Raw genomic sequence first — 19,533 nt, 5'->3', positions numbered from 1 at the left:
CATTGATGTTTTTCCAAAATGATTTTACCAAATCAAATGTTTTCTTAAGCTATATTGCGAAAACTTTGAACGATCTGCTTGATTAGGAGGACCATAAATGGTCACAGTTTAAACCTAAAATGAACCTTGTCCAAACAGGCTTACTCTTGGAAAATAGGGATCAGTATGGCCCTTCCGAGGGCGGTTGGATTGAGTAACATGCAATGTCCTAAAAAAATTGTAACATCACCAACCATCGGACAAAAAAAAAAACGTCCTTGAAGCAGGCATTTTTGCCTTCTTACGTGAAATGGCCACCCCCACGGAACAAAAGGCATTCCATTTTGTCGAATCTGCTCTCGCTCAAAACTCTCGCTCAAAACTCTCGCTCTCTCGCTCGAGACCCTCACACTGAAAAGTGAAAACCCTTGTCATCTTTCTCGCTGTCGCTGTGTCAATTTCCTACGCACTCCCCGTCTCACTCTCCTGTTGTGCAGGTAATCCCCCCCCCCTTCTCTCTCTGGTGATCGGCCGACTCTGCTTTCCCTCCCTCTTCCGCCATAACACAAACCACCTCACTCGGTGGAGCTGCTTGAGTTGCCACGGGAAACATTGTCAACTCGTTGCAAGGGCTAAAAAGCAATCAGGTGAGGGCTTTCGATTTCTGAAAGAAGGTCCTTCAACAACTTTCTCTCTGTCGTCCTAGCAGTGGAGACCGTCTTTCTCCTTGTGGTAATCTATTGCTCTTTTTGTCTATTGGATGACAACCGTGTTTTTGGGTGCTCAAACGACAAATCAGGGATCATCTGCTTATGCTCCTCCTCTTCCATCTTTTGCTCTATTGTTATTTTGCTTTCCTGATTAAGGATCTTCGAGACCCATTTTGCCTAATTTTTGTGATTGGTTTGGCGCTTGATTTTTGGTTGCTTGTTTTGACTGCCTGTTTTCTGCCTTAATCTGTTATCGTTGTTCTTTTCTTTCAAGTATTATCGTTCTTTTCTTTAAGTATATCATGGACACTCCGGGTAGCTGCATTCGTTTGCTTCGCTCCAGCAACCGTCCCCGCGACTGGTTTGTCTTCGGCAATATTCGCCGGATTTTCTAAATCGACAATGGCGGCTTGCTCATGATCACCTCTGTCATCTACGGGTTTCAGATAATTTTTTTTTTAATTTTTCTAAAATGTCCTTCTAGTCTGCAGACCATCACTTTGCAATTCTCTGTTTTTTCAACCATGATTCTGCTCTCGGAATTTCCTCCAAACACAAGGTGTTGAGATCTCAGAATCACATTGTATGGCTGTTTAGTCCATACTAGGATTCGGTTGAGGGATTCCAATACTTAGTTCAGATATTTCACATATTTCATCTGCTGCCCTGCAACCGACAACTTAATTGATTTCATGCATTATCATGTGCATAGCATGTATCTTCTCTGATGAATACAGAAGTAGTCCCTATTTGCCTATGTTGCCACCTTTGAACATTTATGTGTGTATACTGTATATCCTTTGACTAATTCTAGGATCATTGTTTCTAGGATCATTGTTTCCAAAAACTGGAGGGGGTATGATCTGTGCATGTACCCCTTGCACATTTGGATAGTGATAACCAGTGGCGGAGCCAGAAATTTTTGGCTATGGGCACTAGTACATAGAATGTGAAATTTTTTTCTTTTGGCTATGGGGCACTAGTACATAGTAACAGATGCAACAGCCGAAGGGAACCTGGAAGCAAGAAAATAAACGACTAGCCTATGAAAGGTTGGTTTCTTCGACAGTGTCTGTGTCGTTCTCTTTCTCCTACCGAGGTCTGGTGAAAAAGCTACACATCTGACTCCTTTTTCTTTTTTCCCCTTCTCCTCCTCTGTCTCTCTGTAAGGAAAGTTCTAAGTCCTTTTCCCCTTTGTTGCTGCCTTTCACGCAGATTTCGTTGGGAATTTGAGAGGGAAACAGAGGAATTAGTTTCTCTTTCCCAGTTTGCTTTTGGAGGTAGTGGGAGTAAGGTGTTGGGAGGGGAACGATGGGCTGGCATGGGTGCCTAGGGAAACAGAGGAATTAGTTTCTCTTTCCCGGTTTGCTTTTGGAGGTAGTGGGAGTAAGGTGTTGGGAGGGGAACGATGGGCTGGCGCCCACACCAGCCCCACGCTGGCTCCGCCACTGGTGGTAACCTTTAAATTTCCTCCTGTGATATTCATTTACACTTTTTGTGCTTTAAAAAAATTCATATACCCTTTATGGGTAACTGAATTATGTTTGTATTACAATCTTCTGCAAAGTTGAACATGGCTGTTTTTGTTTTTCGGATACTGATGTTCATCGGCAATGGCCTGGCTGCCAGAATGGGTTTGTAGGTATCTTCTTCTTGAGATCTTATTGCAAGTTAACTGAAGGTTATATATCCTTAAGGTCATACCGGGTGTTCCGATTGCCCTTGATTTTTCAAAAAAAAAAAAAGAAAAGAAAAAAAAGAGCAAGGATTTAGCACCTCAATTCTGGAACACATATATGTACAATGAATTTCCAAGAGCCTTCTGCTTTTGGTACATGGGAAGGCGTGTGAGTCATTGGCGCGTTTGTTAAGGCCTCCTGCAAGCCCTCTGAAACTGATGGGTTTTCTACTATTTGCAGGGCTCCTCCTCTTCCTCCGCCCCTTTCTCTCTCCTTTCTCCCAATCCTTTATTTGGATCTATTCCGTAAGCTAGAGAGAGGCAGGGGGTCACAAACAGTGAAACTCAGAGTCTAAGATCTGCTCTGCTCTCTGTGCCCGTTTAGATGACGTAGAAAATAACTTCATCAAGGAGCTCTTGTATTTATATGCTGCTCTCCAGTTTTCTCATTCTTTAAAGTAATGAAACAAAAGTGCATATATATATATATATATATATATATATAATAGTCACAGAAAATGCGTTTTTTTGGAAAACAACCAAAAAAAATGTGATAAATTAAATGGCCGTTAAAAAAAGTTTCTTTGAAAAAAACGTTAAAAACGAAAAAAATGTGTTTAACCCGTTTTTAACACGCTTTTTCACTTTTTTCATTTTTTCGGTTTTTAATGCCAGACAGTTTTTTTTTTATTTTTATATTATTTATTTGTTACAAATCTACTAATTTTTTTATGTTTGTGTTATTAATTTTTCACTTATTTTATTTTTCTCTCATTTTTAGTTTTTAATTTTTTTAAAAAATTTACCATATTTTTTCCATTTTTTTCTTTTTTTTCGAGCTCGCCGTATTGTACCTAAGAAAAACCTCGCCATTTAAAACTCAGAGACGTTATTTGTGACTATGATATATATATATATATATATATATATATATATATACTATCAACTTTGAGAAAAATGCACCTTCTTATCCTAAATAAATTGGTGGGATAAATATTACACATCAAGGAAGAAAGGAAATGAAAGGGTAATAGATTCTTTTTCACCCGACTAAAAGCATGAAAATTGTGATGGCTTTTGCTATAGATTTCATGTTTTATCTCAACAATGCATGCATGATAATTATGTAACCTTTTCTGGCTTCCTTCCCTTGTTCACCAGTTGATAATCATCAACAGAAACTGCCCATTAAGCACTGACAAGTAGTACAACAATTTTGAATAATACTTGGATTAAAACCCTAAAACTTGGGCGCACATTGCAGGAGTTAATGTGTCTTGAAATGTGCATGCCATCTAAATTATGTACAGTGAATTTCCACTTGTTTTTACTCCAAAGGCTATTGTTAAATGTCTGCCATATGGTTGCTGTATGTGAAAAGGTGACGAGACTGCAACAGACACACACATATATGTAGCGGCCTCCTGCCCTTTCCTGCTGATGCCAAAGACCACCATCTTCATTGTGCCTTCCTTCTTCGTGGGAATAAGAAAAGCAGAGTCTAAGCCACCGAACAATGTTTGTAAAGAGACCATTTTAGCAGAACAACACTTTCCATTTGCGAAACTTCAATTTCTTTTCTGCATTTTTCTTGAGTGCATTTTAATGGTCTATGTTTAGTAGCATAATATGATTATAGTAACTAGAAGATAGAAGGATATATATGTTAATTAGTAATATTATATATTTTCTTCGTTTTGGTCGTGCAGGTAAGATCAACTCCTTACACTACACTATGCAGCACCAAGAAGATCTTGACAGTAAACAGGCAGTTCCTTCGACCAATCATATATGCCAATAAAGGGGGCATAGTGGTCATGAAAACCTACAACAAAGTGCTGTATAATATCACCCTTCATTGGTACATCTTCATATTTTCCTTTCCCATGCATCTGTTGAAGTTTTTTAATTTACCATGCAACACTTGAGTTCTTGTTATTATTATTGTTATTGGTGCTTTGGCTTTTTGTGTATGCTAGTTTTTGCTTAAGTTTGATGTGATCTTTAACACGCTCCTGCACAGATCCGGCTTCTCCCAAGATCACCACCAGAAACCGAGAAACTGATTTTGCCGGCTTATTAGAAACATTGATTTGTCAAAGCCATTGATGATATACTTGTGCTTATAAATTAACCTCCCAAGTGCTGAATAAAATTGAAGCTTAACAGAGGATCTACTAAGTACTAATTAAGGTGCCTTTAGTAGAACCCCCCAATGCAGAGAAATATGTTATTAGACTCCAAGCTGCAGGTAGAAAACAAGCCTGTAAAGAATAATTAACATTTATTTTCATAGCATGGTAACAACTCAGCCCACTCCCACATTAAGCTCAGCTTCTAGTTTGGTGGATCCCTACCTGTCTCTTACTAGCTTTTAAGTTCTATTTACGTCCTCTGCATATCTTATAATAGATCATTTCATGAATGCATTCTTTATATATTTTTTTAATTTGTGGTTACTTGTATGTTTGTTTTATTGATGATGGTTACTTGTTTTGTTTGTGGTAATACACTTATTTTTCTAATACAGTCATTACTAAATTTATATAGTGATGGGAGACAACCAAAGTACAATTGAAAAAGACAAAGGCAGATTAGTGTGAAATGATGATCAAGAACAATTTTTATTTGATTGCTTAGAACAATCTTGTATACCCAGTATGAAAATTAATGGAGGGTTAAGAGATGCAGTCATGAAGGAAGTGGAGATATCGATGATAAGAAAATATGGTGAAGAATATACAATAGAGAAAATAAAAAAACAAATTAAAGCGTGCTAGACCAAATACAACTGTTATGGGTGAAATTTTAAATGCTAGTGGATTTTGATGGGATGCAAACAATAAGATGGTTTTGGCTCACAAGAATGTGTGGGATGAGTATGTAAAAAAATATCTATATAGAAAGAAGTACAGAAGGTCATCTTCATGGAAATTTTATGAGCATGTAGTAGAAATATAGGGTAAAGCTATTGCTATAGGTAATCATAGAAATGCATATTCAAATATACCAATACCATCAACAAAAGTCCCACCTATTACTCTGTTGGATGAGGAAATATCTCAAACACATAATTTTGATGATCCCATGAGTAACTCATTAGACAACCAAACTTCATCGTCAAGAGGAACATGCAAAAAGAGAAAGTCATAAGGGGATGCTTCCATATGTGATGTGATAAGTAGTCTAACTGAACAAGTACAAACTTTTAATGACGCTACTCCATATCATTTGACAAAGCAAGCTAGTGACATTGTATCAGAGTTATTCATAAATGATGAAATTGATTCATCTACTTGTTTGAAAGTGATCAAATTTGTGTCAGATTCACAACATGCAACCACATTCCTTTGTGTTCCACCAAAGTTGAGGATTGGGTGGTTGCTTTGCAGAATTAGAGGATATTAGGTATGTTTATTTTGTCATTACACATGCTAAAGTTAATTTTGTTGGTTTGACATTTTTTTATTTCATATTATTTGTTTTATGCATGTTTAGGTATAATTTCTATTAAGCATGTATAGTGAGTAGTTGAGTTGATATATTTATGTTAGTTCGTTTTTTAGTATACTTGTTAGTTGAGTTAATATGTTTTCTTCTCATCTTATGTGTATTAATTTATGTTATCATTAGCATGTTTTATGTAAGTTGACTTCATGGTATTTTTTGTTTATTCATTAAGTTTATGGATCATTTATTATTGATTTCTCATATATAGTACCAGAAATAAGAACTCGAGCAAGAAATGATTATTTTTCAAGTGGCAATAGTTCTTGTACTTATTTGCATGAGGCAGCTACCTAGGGTCATGGTCCATTGTAGGAGAAATGCTAGTCAACGATTTGTCTATGATTATATTTATGATCACCCACGAAACTCTTATGATCTTTTGCGAATGGAACAAGAAACCTATATAACATTGTGTGAGATATTTTGAGTTAGAGGATTACTAAACGATTTGTGTCATATATCAATTGGAGAACAAGTTATTATGTTTTTACTAATTATTGATTCACGAAACCGAAGAATTCAGTATGATTTTCAACATTCAAGAGAAACAATCAGCAGAGATATTTTAATTTGGTCTTACAAAAATTACTTTTCATTGGTCATGAATATGGGGCGACATGATGAAGACACACCTCCAAAGATTAGAGGAGAACCACTTTTTACCCATATTTTAATGTATTTGAATCTACAAAGTTTAATTTGTTAAATAATGTCTTTTTATATAATTAATGTTTTAATTTGGTTTTATGTAATTAATGTCTTTTTATATAAATAATACAATAGATGAGACCCATATTCCTGCATATGTGAGAAGAGAGAATCAATGTCGTTTGAGAAACAAAAAGGTTTTCTATTGCAGAATGTCCTTGCTGTTGTAGGCTTCAACATGAGCTTACGTTATGTCCTTGCTGGTTGGGAAGGAAGCTCAACAAATGCAAATGTTATATAGTGCATTGGATAATGAACATAATCATTTACAAATACCTCAGGGTGGGATTTGAATCTTAAATAAGTTATATGATTTATAATTTGTCATAATAATTAAAGATACTTTTTTGTCTTTGTAGGAAAATATTGTCCTGTAGATGTTGGATATGCTAACATTGTGGGTTTTTTTACTCTTTATCGTCGATATCAATATCATTTATCTAAATACAATGCTTTTGGTGCATGACTAATCCATAAATATGAATTATTCAACCATAGACATTTATCTCTATGTACTACAGTAGTAGAACAAGTATTTGTTTTGTTGAAGGAAAGATTCTCAATTTTTAAAAACCATGTGCAATATTCAATTGACACACAAGTCAAAATTATATATGTTGTCAGTATTCTTCATAACTTTATAATAAAAAACAATCCAAATGCACTGCAATCTGAAGAAGAACTCGTTGACAATCGATTCACACTTTGAGAATGATGATGAAAGTCTACTACAAACACAAGCTTGAAAAGAAGTAATAATGTGCTTAGGGATGCAATAACAAATGATATGTGTAATGTTTGGTGCAATAGTAAGTAATTTTATAATTCTAAGGTTTTACTATTATTTTTTATTGTTACAATGTGTATAGTGATTGTGGTTTTTGTTTATAAATTGTTATTGAAATAGTGATGATGTATTCTTTTATAGTATATGAATTTTGTGTCATTTATAGGAGAGAGGGAAAAGAGAGAAAGCGAGAGAGAGAGAGAACATGAGAAAAGACAAAGAGAATATTATGTTGGTTAGTATATTTAGGTTGCTTGTATTTGTAGAGATAGAAAGAGTGAGAGAGTGCTTTTTGTTATCTTAGATATTTTTTTACATATTTTGTTGTTTTTTTATTATATGTTGATTTTAAGTCTCTCATGTATAAAGAGAAAAAAGAAAGAGAGAGTGAATATTTCTATTTGTTTGTATTTTTAATGTTTTTTGAAATATTTTTTTTTTGTCATATGTGAATTTTTTATTGAGAAAAAAAAGCTTCATAGTAAGAAACCATGCAAAGATAAAAAAAGAAAAAACAAGAATGATTATCAACTATATTCTTCTGAAGAGCCAGTAGACATAAAATGATCTTTATCCAACAAAGAAAGTTTAATACAAAGGGCTGCCCAAGGAAAAACCTTCTCGAAGTTTGATTGCAAATCTAGGTATCGCCAGATTAAGGTTGCAGAACAAAACATGCATAAAACAACATTGTGCACTCCACTCGATTGTATGAATGGCTAGTTATGTCATTCGGTCTCAAGAATGCGCCATCACAATTCTGAAGGCGAATGAATGAAATCTTTAGAGGCTACGATTTCATAATAAATTATATTGATGATTTTTTAATAGTTTCACAAACAGTGGAAGAACATTTGTAGCACCTCAAGATCTTCGCTGTCATATGTGTCAAACACGACATCAGATTATCAAAATCAGAAGACAAATTTCAAACGGCAAAATGAGAAATAGAATTTCTTAGCATCAAAATCAAAGAAGGACAAAGCACGATGCAAGATCATGTTTTGAAGAAAATTGAACAATTTTTGAATCTGGAAGATAAGTTGTAGTGCCAAAGGTTTCTCGAATGCTTCAATTACGTTGAAAGTTATATTAAAAATCTGTCAAAGCAATCCAAAAAGTGATGAAGCAATAGTCATACAAATGAACTAAGGCTGCCACTGAAGCGGTAATCTCATCAAAAGAAGAATGCCAGAGATTGCCAAATTTAGAACCAACCTTTGTCGAACATTTTGTCCTATCAACAAATGCTTCAAATGATGCATAGGCAGATGTTCTTCTCAAAAAAGTCACAATCAAGAAAATGTATGCTTCTATACCCACGAACAGTTCAAATCAAATGAAATCAATTACTGGCCTGTTGAAAAAGAAATCCTCGCGACAATTAGACGATTAGAAAAAATTCATCCTTATTTGATTGGAGAAAAGTTTATCTTAAGAACAGATTTACAAAATCTGGCTGTCCTCCTAAAAAGGAAAATCACCAGCAACCCAAAATTACAAAAATTTGCCTGGTTACAATTTTTGCTATCTTAGTATGATTTTACTGTTGATCTTGTCAAAAGTGTACAACACTCTTTACTAGATGCACTCACCAGAAAATGCGAAATGATGAGATCTACAAGAAGGCAATGGGAAGATTGGCAGGTAGATACTCCTGATCGCAAATGGAAAACTTGTCAGAAAATTAGAAAGTTATATCCATAATGTACAAATACAATAGAATGGAGATATCTAAGTCTGGATTTCTATTACACTGCAGCAGAAAGGATGACATGCATTGTAAACAATCTCAAATGGATGCTATTTGAAACCGAAATATTATCATGGGCCATTGAGCAAAGCATTCTAGATAACTTCATGCTCTATCGACGGCAACTGTATGGTAACAATGTTTCCAGAAATTTTTTTAATTTTGTTGCATGACCAAGATTGGAAGAAGCACTTTGCAGGAAATTTTAGAGGATTAACTTCGTCGATTATCCAGAAATTGCAATCTTCCAAAACGAAGAGCTAGTTTACAAAAATATTCCAAGAACAAAAGAATTTGAAGAAAGTTGCACGTCATTTGAACAAATCACCAAAGAAATGCACAAGTGTCGGCATTGTCAAGTCCAGACAAAAGGTTTCTGCTCTCACCATGAAATTGTTGTACGAAGAATACTAGAATCCGATGTAGAAAGCAGTGAAACAAAAGAATGAAGACAAAACACTGACAATAATATATTCGACACCGAAAGTGGACCGATGAGTCATTTGTTTCCCTTTGATCATTGTCCTCGCCAAAATCTGGTGAATCTTGTGAAGTTACTTTTATTTCATGTAGTATTAGGGATTGAGTCAATCATTGGGTGATGAGTGCTTGTTACTTTTGAGAGGCGAATATATTCGTTAAATTATCTTGACTTTGTTTGTTTAAATAGAAGTAGCCGGAGAAGGCATCAGTCTTTTACCATCCTTCTTGCCTTGTGCAGAACTTCAAACCTTCCTTTGCTATGAGCAAAGAAAGACAGAAGTCTGAGTGTATCGTCTTTGCAAACTTTGGGTTTCATTATCCAGAAGCAAGCTTTCGGTGGAATTGCGCAACTGCAGTCGCTCATCCCTGTTTCATTCAGTGTCCTTTGTTTTCGCCTCCCATCCTCCCATCTCCATCTCCGCCCCTTTTTTGGTATCAGAGCCATGGTCTCGTCGTTCAAATCTACCAATTTACTCAGTTGATATTTCACCCACCAAACTTCCATTCCCAACTTCAGCCAAAAACCTCTCAGTTTGTTAAACACTACAACGAATGTTACATTGTAGATCCTATAAAACCTGACCAACAACCTATATACAACAAAGTAGTTGATCTTCTGGAACAAGGCTATATACAAGGAGCAGAATTTTGGAGCTTTAGGGATCACTATTCTAAGGGAGTGCGAGACCGAACCCTCAACTACAAATGCATAGAAGTCTCCTAGTTATCTCAAAGTTGTCTAGAAGAAGCGTAGACCAAATGCAAAGTTTTGTTTACCCTAAACAAAACTATGCTTCTCTCATGGAACGATTCAGCTCCGCTTGAAGAATGGCAAGGGCCAACTTGTTGCATTCAAAACATTACAGGCTGAGGATGATACTTTATGTCATTGACGAACAAAGAAACTTTTTTCTTTGGCCTCAAATACATAGTACCGCACCCGAACGATGATAATCTGTTTGTCACCGTTCTTTGTAATCTCAACAAGGTGCCACACAAGTTTGGATTTGAAATTCATATAAAGGCAGCCCTAAACGAGTGAATCAAATGAGACTACATATCAAAATGGACTGATTCGGATCATGACATCGAAGGAATCGAACACCATGACCCAAAACTTGTGGAGCACACAGTACTAGACAGTGACGAAGAGCATGAGCACATACATGGTCATCCAAACTGTGACAATGATTCTTCATGTACTCACGCCACATGTCATCTGCTTCAAAAAATCCACACAAAAAAAATCATGGTAGATGAATCTTGTTATAGCTGGAAAGAACCCAAACCTTTACTGATGAAGATGCTATCATGTGTCCAGTCATGCAAACATTCTATTTCTCAACCAAGACCATTCACAAAAATTTCTAAGATCCACTCTGCTCTCATAGAACATGAGATAGAATTGTCTGATGAAAACCAAGAAGCTTCATTTTTAGGAATAAAGAAAAATGACCTTTATCTTTTGCCTGACCATCTTATGAAAATCTAGCGATCTGTCAAGCAGACAGAAGTATTGCTTTCCATCCAAGGAAACGACATCCGGCCAGTATTTCTCCCATTCTTCACCAAAGATGTACAAGGGTGAATAGGCAAATGTTACAAGTTTGTCCATCTAGGGCAAATCGATGTCCTCATAAAACCACATTTTTTAAGTACGAATTAAATGCTCTGTACTTAATCTCATCCTTGATGTTCGCCACGTTGATTGGAAGCAAGCCCTCATATATCAGTTTATGAGAGAACTCTCAAAAGATGGATTATGTTGTGTACAACCAAACTTAACGTTGTCACTGCAAGATCCCCGCCTCCTGCAAGCTTTCGTCCTTTGCGTCCAGATCAAAGAGGTAAATTTGGTTGCTAAGTCAATATATGCTGCCATTGCCTCAATGTGCACTTTCAATCTTCTTCAAAGCACAATCACTAGCTTCAAAATGGACTATGGAATAAACTTTCCTCTGTCCATGAATAAAAATATCATGCAAGTCAAAATGGAGATTTCAAACGAAGGATTTCTACAAGGATATTTGGCGACTGAAGACTTTTTGCAACATCAAAAGTACAAAGAAAGAAAGTCCTGGAAGATCATACTATTTTCAAAATATCCAGAGAAACATGCCCACACGTAGTCCCAGTTACAGTTGCAATCTACAAGATCACTGAGCCTACCTTCGGTACTTCCAACCATCAAAAACTTTTCTAAGGAAACATTATCTCCCAATAGAGATTGGGCAGTGGAAATGATGATGACAACTTCACCCAAAACAGAAAAAGGAGAAAAAACAGAAAAAGCAAACTATGTTCTTAGGGAGATTGGCCCCCAAAAATGACCTATACTACTACCACAATAGATGAAGTCCATATAAACATACCTGAGTTCAGAGCAGATGTAAGCTATTTGCTCTTACATTTGGCCCTGTCATCAAAAACACATGATGACAATACCAAACAACTCAACTACCTCTTCCATTGGAGCACATATGCAGAAAAACAAATAATATAAACCAAATAACATAAAGTGCAGTTATAAAAGATTGAATTACACAAGTAGTATAAGCACAAGCAATAGAGAGGATGTTATATAAAACCAAGAACAAGGAAAACAAAGACGCAGATGAAGGCCCCATATCAAAATCAACTTAACTCAAATATCTATTAAATTTAAGCGAGATCAATAATATACATTTTTCCTTTGGCCAAACTACTTCATCAAAAGCACCAGCAGCATCGCCAATTCATCATAAGGAATAATCTCAGAGTATGTAAAGATTACAACAGTTTTTGGTCGAATCAACAAACCAAGAATACAAAAAGGGACAACTGCTTAAGAGAGGAGACAACAAAACTAATCTGCAAGCATGAACGTCAAGTCTCTGCACAAGATCTTAGACAAAGATGCTACACGCATATCTATTATCTGAGAGCAACAAAGAAATGATCATGTCAGTAGAGAGTTCATGGTTGTAGCTTGAAATGTCCATCTACAGTTGAACATGAAAAAGAAATGTTAATAAAAATTAACATGTACTTCTCAGCATAGAATATGAAGCATTACTTAAAAAAAATTACCATAATAATCATGCACTTGATTAACATTCCTCGTCAAAATGGTGCTCTGCATCATCAGAACTGTAACAAAGACACTTATTAATTTAAGCACATTATTATGTTAATATGTATAAACTATGAAGCATGAACATCTTACCTTTTACACAAGTTGTTTGCATCACGAATCCAACTTTCTGTGCAGATTAATGATTCAACATGTTCAGGGGTAGTTGAACATCGATAATCATTAAGAATTCTTCTTGATATACTGATGCAGATTCTGAAGCAATTGTAGATACAGGAATAGCTAACACATCTCAAGCCATCTTTGTTAGAATTTGATATTTGCTTTCATGTGTTTTCCACCAAGATAATATGTTGAACTATACAGTAGATGTAATTTCTTCCATTGGATCAATCAAATATTTGTCTAGATCTATGTGAATCACTACAGGAGATGCAAAGTTGACATATGCTTTAAACTCATATCTAGACAAACTTTTATACTTTTTTGTTGCAATCGTGGTGCTAGTGGATGCATTGGTCCTTTGCATATTACACGTGTCACTATCCTCATACATATTTTTGTACTCAGCATACAATTTATGAAGAGTGCTCTCTATGATTTCATATTTCACTATTGTATCAGGTTTATTTAAATTGTCAAGCAAATACTTCAAGTATGACAACTTGAACCTAGGATCCAAAACAGCTGCAATTGCAAAAAGAATATTGTAGCCCTTAAAGTATTTGTCAAACTTTTTCTGCATTTTGCATGCCAATGCCCTTACATTATCATTATCAGTTCCACGATGCATATACAAATGATGGTAAATTGTTACGATTTCTTCAAAAACAAGATTAGCTGTTACATGCTTAGTGGTAGCGAAAAGATTTGTTGCATCGTAGAAGATCTTTAAGAACTGACATAAATCAGATGCATGATACCACTCATTCTCAGAAGGCGAACATGTATAGCTAGGATCACACGATGCCAAATATTGAAAGACATCTTTGAATAATAATCTGTCACGAATTCTTGAAATTGTATCATCCATATCATTCATACTATCTTTAACTATCAGATTGATGATATGTGCACCACAACGAATATGAAAGTACTCTCCTCTCAATGGAAATGAAATATTATTTTTTCTTTTTATGGTCATTTTCAATAAACTTATTCTACTATCATTTGTTGAACAATTATCAGCAGTGATGAAAAACAACTTCAATTGAATTTCCCACGTAGTAGTAATGCAATCCGATAAAATGTCACATATACAACTTGCATTATGTGGTGGAGGCACATGTCTAAAATTAAGTATATGAGAGTGTAATTGTCAATCTGTATCAATATAAGAGGCGGTCAAGCATAAGTACCCAAATGTCTGTTGTGAGGACCGCATATCAAATGTCAATGAAACTCGTTGCCCTTGGTTATTTAAAACTTCTTGATATCTCTTTTTTTTCAGTCAAGAACATTGATTGTACCTCTTTTGTAAGTGTTTTCATAGAAATTGACACAAACCTTGGATTGCATGACTTTAGAAGATCGTTAAGATATTCATATTATGCAATACTGAAAGGAAGAGAATGCATTATTGTCAACTTCGCCATACCTTTTCTTATAGTGTCCATATCAAATTTATGTAGACCTAAATTTGTGGTACCAGATTCACCAACTCTAAATGACAAAGTTTGTTGTTTTTCATCAAGTATTTGTTTTCTGACACATGTATCTCTATGTCGTTTTAAGTGGCTCGTACCACTGCTACTATGTGCAGCAAATCGTTCACCACAATGTTTGCATTTCGCAAACTCTTTTCCCTTAAATTCTATTATGGTATCCAAAACTTTAGTGAAGCACTGGAACTAGGTTCAGCAATCATGGGAATGAAGCTTGAGCTGCATCTTAGGTTTGTTTTACAAGCACAATCCTTTGGATTTTATTTTTCACTTATTGAAAAACTTGAAAAATTCTCAACCAACCAACAAATATAACCATAAGATGGATGATGCCAGTGCCATTCAAAAAATTAAAATAATTCAGCATTTTATGAAAATTAAGAAATTTTGAGTGGTTTAAATGAATACCAAAAAACAGAACATGAATAGCATGGATTCTTAGTTGCTTCATACTTCACATGTTGACTACTCATTTGTACTTCTGAATAAGCACAATGGGCAAAATGTTTCCAATCAGAGATGACTCAAACGTTGCACAAGAAAAATAAGAAAAATGGATTATATAAGGATCTTAATAATAGCCCTTATGATTAAAACAAATGAAAAGAGGTTTTAAGGAGAAGCATGTGAAATATACAGAGAAGGACAAACAAAGGAAAAGATTAGAAACTCACAACCAAACAAGGAAGAACAAGAGAATGAAAAACAAACATAACAACAAGGAAACATGGGAACAAATATAATCAGTCAAAGAGGAATTTTGAACTGAAACAACAAAATAAGAAGCTTGATTTTCAAGAATATCAATAACCAAGCTAAAAGAGCTTGGGCTGATTCAACATACATTGGCTTTTTGGAGCTCCAAACCATTAGGCACTTAACTATAACTCAAAATATTGTGAATTTTAAAGACCCTGAATTTCGTGAAACAAAACATTGATACCAGGCATGACATCTGGAATTTGGCAGCAAAAAAATTGAACTCAATTTGGAAAAAGAATATGCATCCTACATGCACAAATCTCTATGGCACAAAGAAAATTTAAAAACTCTTATAAAGAAAGTCCACACGGATAAGCTCCTTCCATAAGTTCAAAAGAATCAGCAGATAAACAAACAGAAATCCATGTTGAACATTATTCATATTATCAAACTCATAAGATCGCATAATCTTCCACCTGAAAACAAACCTAGAGCTGCTAAACTTCCCACATGGATTCTGAAGGAAGCCTGATAGGCATGGTGTTGCACAAATAAAACTACACAGCACGACCAGGGCTGTGGAACCCTGTAGTAGCCCTTGGGGTGGTGAGGAATTTCTTTCAAAAGTGAAGGGTGGTTCAAAAGGCAAACCAATATTCAAATGAAAAGCCAAAAAGGCAGCAAGAACAAAAGAAAAACAGACACTTGCCAAGGGATGCAATGTATGAAGTGCAAATTCCTCTAAAGCATGAAGTGTGAAAGCTTACTACAATTGCATGATTTCCTAATCAATATCTATTCCTTTATAGTGCTCCCTGTGAAATGGAGGAAAAACTCTATTCAAACCCTCGCCCTCAACTATCGCTCTTTGCATTTGCAAGTGTAATGGAACTCAATACCGAATGGCAAACTTTCAAATCAAATTTGAGAAAATTTGCAAAAATTTAGTGTGTGTCTTTACCACAAAGCAATCTCAAAGCTTGCTCAGCAGCAAAAAGGGGCATCTATTAACACTCCAAATTTTCTCAAATTTTACAGGTTGCAATTTTTGAAAGTTTTACAAAATATTTTAGGCAAATTTTGAAGTAATCCACTTTCATGCCTATCCAATCCAATCCTAGACGTGAGACTAGGAATCAATTGCAATTTCAACTTTAATCCTATTTGAGCTGGTGCCATTACTGCTTTTGATTCAAAAAAAGAAAAAAAAGAGAAGAAGAAGAAGAAAGAAAGAAACCTGAGTGTCCCATCCGCTGGTTGTTTTCCAGCTGTGATTCTATCGTTTTGGCCAGTAGCTTAGTTTTGGCTTCTACAATCATAACAATTTTGTCAAGTCGTAATCCCTGCTATTCACTACCGTAGGGTTCAAACATGCTTCAGACGTCCTAATTAGCAGCCCCGCTGCTCACATTGACAGATTTACTGCCTTCTACCAGAGCAGCCATGATCGCTGTTCCTTCAATCACAACCCAAGGGTGCGAGTCCCAACTAGTAGTCTCGCTGTTCCTTTAAGGCGTTCTTAGGTTACGCCCAATGTCGTAGCCGAGCTACCATGTTTAATTTCCAACCATTAGCGTTGATCCTGATTGGGGACCGTGGTAGCCATTTCCAATCTACACCATTCGATCGGCTGTTCCAACCAGAAAATTCACAACAATTTACCCGCTGATCCAGATTAAGAATTATCATCTTCCAACCCGGACACTCTTGACCAAAACTAAGTGCGACTCTACCTCCGAGCCTGCGGTTTTTCTTTGTTGTCCTTAGGACTAGACTGGCAGTTAGGTTTATCTTCAAGCTTTAGCTTTTATCATTTCATAACCAGCAGCAGCTCAGCTTTATCTCACTTAAAATCAGACTTGATAATCTTGGTCATAGGTGAGTTTGCTCAGTTTCTTTTCATCAAAAACAAGGTAAACATTTTATGTGATTTTATTTTTATTATCTTGTGAATGATGAAAGGACGAGCCAACATGCGGGCTGGGATTTTTCATTCATTTCATTAAAGTTGCGAATGAGGTCCAGCTGGGTCGTCATGCATAACATGTACATGTTAAATAAAGCATGTGTGCATGCTTCTTGCCATTTCAGCAACTATCCCAAACCAAAACCTTTGTTTTGGAAGCTAAAAGCTATATATTTTCTAAACCAGCTCACTGATGGACCAATGCCCAATCTTGAAAAATCCTAAGTTGTGTGAACCCATGGTAAGAGAAACTCCAAAGTCACGAGATGATGATTGGATCACTTGTTTAAGTATTTGATATTCTTGTTAATGTCATGATATGAGAGAGAGAGAGAGAGAGAGAGAGAGAGAGAGAGATGGATGAATGGTGACTCTACTCCACAAACGTGTCGCGAATCAAGTTCTATAGCCCATCAAACCCAGTCCATTAATGATTGGACTCACTCAAATCTTGAGTTTAGTCCACCTTTTAATAATCAAAATGAGCTTATTTTTTAAGCGAGTCATCTCTTATTCAATAAATATATATATTTCCAAAAATTCCAGAAATTCCTGTGATTTTCAACATCCGGTTTACCAAGATTAATGAAAACCCAATGCCTAATCTATTTGGGTTCAAGAATTTCTCTTATTTAAATACAAGAACTTTTGCCTAATTGATAGTTGAAATCGGTAGCCATGAGAAATAATCATATTTCTACTCATCTTCCTATTTTAAGCAAGTACATGAAAATCTGAAAATACTTATTTTCAGATCCTAAAATCAGCTATTCCAAAACCCAAGTCTATCAACTTTCTAAAAAAATCAAATATCCACCCCCCAAAAAAAAACAATTATCAAGAGAGACTGGTTTGTCTCAAGAAAATCTGAAAATCAAATCCATAAACCTTTACTCAAAAGAAAGTTTGCCAATTACATAGGCTCGGTCCCTAAATTATCAAACATTGGATTTTAAGGGACTGGAGTAATCTTCAAAACATCTATGTTTTAATCAACATGGGTCAAGTCCATGCTCAAAAGAATGGTAAACAAGAGCTCATCAAGGCTCTCCTAATTTCTCACGACTTGGTTCAAGTTGATCCAAAGAGTCTTGAAACTCTTATCATTTTTTTGAAACCAAGACCTCAAATGTTTCCAAAGTCCAACCAAGCTCACAGATACACTCTAAAAGTACATTCTTTATCATACCAAGAATGGGTTTGGAGGTCGTTGGACATTCTGTATCCCCCCAAAACCAGTCAATGCCTATACCTCTATGGAATCCAATCAAATTATGCATGGAGAGAAGAGAGCAAACATATAGTTTACTTCATGAAGTCATACATAGAATCACTTCACAAGCACATAAATCACTATCATCAAGATCTAAGTGAGTCAAATTGGTGTGGATACTGTGACCAAGCCATATTGCGACAAAAATTTGGGTCCCCCGTTTATTTTATGGTGAAAACACAAAAAAGAATCAATTCCAAGATGATTTAAATATTTCAAAGAAATCAGAATTTTCTAAAAGTAAGTTTCATGTCAAAGGTCAAACTCTCCCAAAAGGGATTCCAAAATCAGTTTCCAAAAGAAAACTCAAAATCTGATAGAATTACAAAATCATCGAACTAGTTTAGAATTTGAGCCTCCTTAAATCGAATTCAATTTCAATTTCAAAATTAATTCAATTTCACCAATTTCTATATCAAGATCAAAACTAATCAAATCAATTTTTCCAAATTGCCCAAATTCAACTATCAAAATTTTCAAATCCAAGTTCAAATCCCAATTCAAATCACTGAAATTGCTAGCGCTCAAAGGAATTTCTAAATCAAAACTATCTTCAAATCCAAAATTTCAATTTCTACCAATGCCAAGATACAATTTTCAAAAATTGTCAAAGATTTCAACTATCCTGAATTCCAATTGCTAAAAGCTACCGGAATTCAAAAATTGTGCGACCTTCCCATTCTATCACATGGGAGGGGCTGCAAACAGATGATTATGTGCATGATGGCTAATATGGCCATTAGAATGTGTGGGAACAAGCACAGGATCATCCGTTTGCTCGTACAGGTCGTCAGCTTGATAGGACTCCCTCGATGCCCATAGTCAAAATTGATTTTCCAAAATTCGATGGCAAGAGTTTCCTAACTTAGTTTTTCAAAGTGGAGCAGTATTTCATCTGTCAGATTATACCCCGTGATCAGTATGTGTCTCTCACCACCTTGCATTTCAAAGATAAGGCAGCCTGCTAGTATCGGTGGTACTACAACACCAACCCATACACAGATTGGGACACGTTAGCATGGGAGATGACCACCCATTTTGAAGAGTCTTCATTCATCAACTACTTTGTAAAGCTCTACATGAGTACATTGCTAAGTTTGAAGACCTCAGCACCCTAGTAGGAACCATTCCACCCTAAATCCTCGTCGGTTTCTTCATTGGAGGACTATAGAAAGACATTCAGATCAAGGTTTTGGCCACCCAACCTACAGCCATTCAAGAGTGCTTCTGGTTGGCCAGACTTTTTG

General features: G+C 35.6%; 1 long non-coding RNA gene across 2 annotated transcripts; it reads left to right on the top strand.

Moving 5' to 3' along the window:
* The first annotated feature begins 331 nt into the window (after positions 1–331).
* Positions 332–13,461, top strand: LOC116262719 (uncharacterized). 2 transcript variants are annotated; one of them, XR_004174519.2, is made up of 3 exons: positions 332–626; positions 4,077–5,775; positions 12,934–13,461. It is a non-coding gene; the product is annotated as an uncharacterized LOC116262719 (long non-coding RNA). The 2 variants fall into 2 exon arrangements; XR_004174521.2 differs by having other exon boundaries at positions 7,539–13,461.
* The last annotated feature ends 6,072 nt before the right edge of the window (positions 13,462–19,533 follow it).

This window comes from Nymphaea colorata, chromosome 10 (genome assembly GCF_008831285.2).
Source record: "Nymphaea colorata isolate Beijing-Zhang1983 chromosome 10, ASM883128v2, whole genome shotgun sequence".
NCBI classification, from domain to species: Eukaryota; Viridiplantae; Streptophyta; class Magnoliopsida; order Nymphaeales; family Nymphaeaceae; genus Nymphaea; species Nymphaea colorata.
The sequence above is the reverse complement of the archived record's forward strand: the minus strand, read 5'-3'. Positions and strand labels throughout refer to the sequence as shown.